The sequence below is a fragment of the Pipra filicauda genome, unplaced genomic scaffold, assembly GCF_003945595.2.
Source record: "Pipra filicauda isolate LSUMZ 115617 unplaced genomic scaffold, ASM394559v2 scaffold92_size2517590_pilon, whole genome shotgun sequence".
NCBI classification, from domain to species: domain Eukaryota; kingdom Metazoa; phylum Chordata; class Aves; order Passeriformes; family Pipridae; genus Pipra; species Pipra filicauda.
Window position 1 is genome coordinate 1,006,718 of NW_024105120.1, and position 6,435 is coordinate 1,013,152.

The window sequence follows — 6,435 nt, forward strand, 5'->3', positions numbered from 1 at the left end:
CAAATTAGAGACAGCATTTTTGAGCAGTTTTCACCAGGTTTAATTCACTTACTACTTTTAAGTCTAGTAGCCTTTCATACCTAGGCAGCTCTTCCATAGCCACGACTAAGCATTGTAAGAAACCTTTGTTTCTGGAACCGAGGACCACTTCTTACAACCTGTATTGATTTAAATTATGAACCAATTTAGCTAAGCTGACATAAACCCCTTTATAATTACTTTGCATCAGATTTATACAGATAGAAAAAGATATATCTGTTCTCTCAGAAATAGTTTCAGTCCAGAAATTGTGGAGGCAGAGCACATTAGCTTGTGCCCAGCCTTCAGCAGTAATAATTACTTAGTTTTGAGACTGAAGCTTCTAGAATGCAGTAACATACATGCTGCTCAGAGGCGATTCTAAATTACACTTTTAAAACTGCTGAGACCAATTTAGTTTCCATATAATGTTAGAAAAAGGGATATACCAAAACCTCAAACCCAGTGTATTTACCTCACAATTTCATTTAATTGGTAAAAAAAAACATTATGCCTCATTCTACCACTGTACTTGTAGTCAATGTGTAGATCAGTCTTGAATTTGCATTTAGTGAGGTGCTGTTTGCTTATGGCTGGTAACAGTGCTTGTGATTGCAAAAAAAGACAGAAAAATAAAGGTTTTATTGTGATGGCTGAGTTCATAGCCCTTTGTTACTCACTTTTATAAAGGTGCCCTTTGTTGTGCTTCCATCCTTTTATTTATTTGGTTTGGAAATGTCCCTGTTTGTTCCACTGTATTATAAAAGCTTTGCTCTGTTCCCCATCTGCTGTCTTCAAGAGATCAATTGTAGAGCATTCATCAGCTGAAACATGAGGCTTTTCGGCCACAGTTTCTCTAAAATTCATTTTGCCAGTCACATGCAAACTGAAATGGGTCAGTTTTCATCAACCTTGGCATTAAACCTCTGTGCTCTCCTACGAGCCCTGTCCAATAATTTAAGAGGGGTGTGAGTGGGAAACAAATTATGTGACTATTAAATCCAGTTTTCTCATTCAGATGCCAGTACATCAAAAATAGATCTCCCTGGGCCAGAGCACTTTGTCCTGCTATCTGGAGTAATACTAGTTTGTGAATAATGTCTGGTCAGTTTAGTGTCTCAGTGTGGTCACATCAATCTCTTTGACCACTGCCTTAATCACTGAACTCTACCATCTCATTTTTCATGCTGCAGAAAGAAGCTGTCGGACTTTTTGTCTAGTGCCTGGCACACTGATTGCTCTGTTGACCCCACAGTAGTCAGAGGAACCCGGAGGTCCTACAGGACCAGCCACAGAGGGTACCCTCTCACCAGTCTGGACCATCTCATCCATTCCTTAACAGCCATGTAAATGGCACATTAACCCCAGATGATGCAAGTGATCCCATTTCACACACCTTAGCAGATTAACAACTCATTTCCAAGCAGATTAACAACTAATTTCCAAATTATTTATAACTACTAGAGAATTCTAAATTTGTATATACCATTTATATCAGCCATGAGATGTTTACCTGTGTTCTGGCATTGAGAAAATAGCCAGCTAAGCATAATGCATTCAGTCTGTGTATATAATCTTGCTAAGCCCGTGGTGCAGACATAATTTTGAAATTCCATTATTATGGATCTATCCAGGTTCATTTGCCTTAGATCTTCAAATGATCTATAAATTTGTAAATACCACTGATAAGTTCAGTAAATACCTTAGCAAAATCCATACAGAAGCTTTAGAATTCATTTGCAAGTGGAACCTGTCATCCTGCCAAAGGATTAATTTGGACTGTTGTCAGTAAAAATAGATACTTCAATATGCTCCTTCTTAAACTATTTAGTATTAAAATATGCGGGTGTTTTTCAAAAATTACAAATTGTATTTAAAATAGAGCCTTTAGCTATTAAATGTGTGCAATTAGGAGGAGAAAAAAGTCTTTCTACTATGAAAACCTATGAAAGGTATGGATAGGAAATAAATGCATCTACTACTGCTACAGATGTTTATAGTAAACACAAGGGCCTCCATACTGTTGTATAGTGTCAACTCTCAAGATATTTTAGACTTAGATATTTTCAAAGTAGTTCAGTTGAAAGGAACCTACATAGACCATCTAGAGGCCACTTACAAACTAGTCTGCACACGATGCAGGAAATGCAAGAAATATTGGGTTTCTTATAATAACTATTTATCTAGACGCCTTTAGAACATCATTTTAACAAATTAAAAAAAAAAGGAAAAATAGCTTTTAATCTTTTTCTTGGAAAAGGACTGAAGTTGTGTTTTATTTCTGCCATAAGAGAACAAGGGAATGGAGTTTCCTATGAATGTATGAGGAGTTTCCTATGAATGTATGAGTAGTAGTTTTGGGGTAAAATGAGGACTAGCTGTCACTAAAGGCAGAAAAAAACCTAGCACATTCCTTTCCCTCCAGTCCCACTTTGTCAGTCCTTTCCATTATTTGTCTTTTACAGTTTCCTCTGATTTCTTAGCTTCCCTGATAAAAACAAGTGGGTTTTTTTCCTCAGAAACTAAACAAATAGATAAACTACATTCCCACGAGAAAGCAGCCCAAATTTGTGAATATATTCCTATCACTATGTATTCCTTTTAGCTTTTGAAAACTGCAGAAACTGATAAACATAAAATTCTGAGAGAGAACCTAAACTGAAAAGTTTAGTTAGGCAACAATCTCCCAGAGACATATCACAATTTTGAGAAATGTGTCAGAATTTGATTTCTCCTTATATGGAAGTGATAAGTTGCTTTAAAAATAGAAATATATTTATATGTTTTAGAAAGATGACATTCCAGGACATTGCAGGATGAATTAGATGCACTCATAGTGCTGGTAAGGGTGTTCCACAAATAAAGCAGTTACAGCTGAAGAAACTACCCATGTTTACAAGAGAGACTTCAGGGGAAGAAAAGTTGTCCAAAGGACAGCAGTTGCAAAGAGAATACCTTTTAAAAAAACTCATATGTGACCAAGATTCCCACCAAATCGAGGGATTTGTGGATAATGCAATATAAGCCACTACTGGCTGCTTTTATATCTGTTACAGAGTCTGCTACATTCCTCAAAAAAGGATAGAATAAATGGTAGAGGAACTAGACTGGAATTTCTAGTAAGCAGGTTTTAAAACACAGTATGATTTGTTTTGTAAGGATCTTCTTCAGCTGACAATGAAATAGAGAAGTAAGAGAATGGAACAAGTAGTGGAATATGAGACCTAATATTTCCAAGGAAAATCTTATTTGCTTGAACATGGCAGAGAGCTTTTAAACATTATGAGCCAACTAAAATGATCAGTAAAATTTGGGTTTCCTCATATACTGGGCATGGATGTTCCTTTGGGTATGCTAACAACTGTGTAAAATTCAGTCTATTTCTCCATGAAGCTATGCCTGAAGCAGATATTAAAAGAAAACTGAATTATGGATTAGGGTCTACTTCTGGGGGAAGAACTAAGAACTCAGATGTGAATAGAAACCAATATTTCATTGCCTAAAGATCAACTGTGTTAAAAATTGTGAGAAATTTAGAGTAAGATATAACTTTGAAAGAATCGCCCTCAGGACAGTATGCAGAACATCAGGACAGTAAACCTCCAACTGCCCTAAAAGAGCTTTTTCCAGGAGCTTAGTTACAAAAGTTTACTTCCTCAAGGCAAGTTGTAAGTCAGTAACTATTCTGTTCAAACACTTCTGAGTTTCTTGTGGAAAGATACACCATAGATTTAGAGACAGAAATGACAAAGGTCAGTTTATGAGTGAAAGAATACTTCAGAATATCTCAAGCTTTCCATCTTTCCTTAGCACAGCCAGGGAAATAAATACCTCTCTACATAAAAGAAGGTCATAACAACCACTGTGTTTGTACCCTGCTATATCAAACCCACAACACTGACACCATCCCCACGCCAACAGAAATGTGAATGAAATAGTGAGGAATAACTGCATTCATGAAAGGACACCATTTGTCACTGGCTCTGTCAGTGATAGGCTGGTGGAGAAAATATTGCTGCTGAGAATTGCTGTCAGTGGCCATAACCTCTGCGGCCAGTGAGAGAACAGAAGTGGGAAAATTTTAGGAAACTGCATTATAACCTGATCTTTGCTTTGGGAAATTCCTTCATCCATCAAGTTCAGTAGAAACAGGGAAGTGCTACTCCACCTAAAGACCTTTCTCCTGAAGGGAAGATTTGATCCCAGGGTTCATGCAGCACGCAGTAGACATTTCTGCTATTTTGCAAAAGATTAATCTCTTTATGCAGATGCCTTAATATTCCAGACAAGGCAGGTATCACTGTTCAAAGAAAGCCTGACATGAACAAATCAAGGTTTTCTTGTTTACTCAGCATGCAGGGACCTAAGCTGCATATATACACAGACATAACTAAGTCACACTGCAGGTGCCTTCACACACACTCCTAACGTCTAGAATGGGTTCTGCCTGTGCCAAGTGGATTCACCAGATTAGTCCCTGAAGTGTGAAGGTTAAGTGACCTTCTGGATGGAAGGCAGTGAAATGATGCTGACTTGAAAACGGTTTACATCGTTTGCATTAAAGAGGAAAATAGAGAAGAAGAATAAAGTGTCGTGGTGAGGTTCCATATCCAGGACAACACGTAACTCTCCAGAGTCCAGAACAGCAGTAACTGTCTACCTCCACCTCAGTAATCTGCAGGGAGGCTGGGAAGTCCATCAGTGGAGACTGACTCGCAGGCCTCTTCATGGTAGCATTTCTATTTATGGAATGGATAGGATTTCTCCCTGTCTCTTACTTACCAAGGTAATGATTTAGTCATTGGATGTTGTCCCAGTTGTCCAGTCAGTCGATGCTGGTAAGAACTTTTATTTCGTTGCTGGATTTGTAAAACAGATGAGGAGACCTTCAGAGTGAGCTTTCATTCTAGCCAAGAAGAGTTAGAATACCACATATCAGCCATACTGGGAAGAAATGGACTTCTGCCTGGTGCAAGGGGCTCAAATGGGAAGTCCAAACTGTTCCAAAACAACTATGTACTTTGAAGTAATGATAAATAAACAAGTGAACCCTTTAGCAATTGCAAAGGGTGGAAATATAGCTCCACTCCTCAGGATGATCAGGGCTGAGGAGAATTTAGCAGAATTAAGGCAAAAATTGCAAAGAGTATGTGGATTTCATAGACAAAATTTTAAAAGTAGGCTGATTACATATATCCCAGAATTCACTTTTTGGAACAGATATCTCAGTACACTTTAACTATCATAATGAGGATATAAGGAATGTAATGCAACTACAAAATGGCTATCTCATATTATTACTTGCAAGACATGCAAAAAAAAATCAAATAATAGACAGAAGGACTAGCAGAAAATATGGAAGTACTTATGGAGTTAGGTGCAATGTGCAATACAGGTTGCAATGAAATATACAGCCTATAAATATTTTCTTTGGAATCTTAGATTAAAGATTTAAATAAGTTGGAGAAATACCAACAGAGAGTGAGAGTTGCTGCTGAGAAGAATGCTTCAACTACAGGACATATTAACAGGGAAATGGTAGTGATACTTAACCTCTAATTTAACAATTTAACAGCAGAGAACAGATTATTCACAAAATTGAATCTTACATTTGGGTAGGTTGATATGGGCTGGAGTGGCTGGGAAGCAGATTCCTTAATAAGTGGAATAAATAAGTCGGTCATCAGCTTCATTGTTGGTCCCCCAAATGCTCTACCTCAAATTTATCCATATTAGAGATCTATCCAAGTCATGTTTCCATTCTCTGTTTTCTCAGAAGTCCTGGGAGTCCTGTTGAACCAAGACAAAGAACTTGAAATTATATTAACACTGAATTCGTACTTCACAAAGAAATATCTGGGAGTAGACGAAATATATATATTTTCCTCATTTTCAAAAAAAATTTTGTACATCAGCAAACATTTGTACAGCTCCATCTCTTTTTTTCCACAGTAAAATCATAGCTCATTTATTAAATTCACAGGTAACTATCTAACAGGAAATTAATGGTTCAAGGAGGCACATAAGTATATTTTAAGGATGCCTAGGAAGATAGAGAAGAAATATATGTGAGCAAAGGACCATGACAGGTCTTGTAGAGCAATAAAGCATATAATGAACATAGTCTAGGCCTGATAAATGGCAGCCATCTGCACCCTTCATCCTGGCACCTAAGAGATGCAGGCTCCCTGGAGGTTTTTCTCTGTTTATTCCGCTCTTACTATAGTTCCACAGTAGAAGCACAGCTTGCATTTTAATACTGAGTACTGTAAAACACTTTTTAGTAAAAGGAGAACTTTCTAAACTAGTAATGTCTCAAGTCTAATAAAGTATTGCCAGGATTAGATTGTTTCACTGGGGTCTCAGCAGAATGATGCTCTGATTTTTTCAGAAAAACCTTCTGTTGAAGGATTCAAA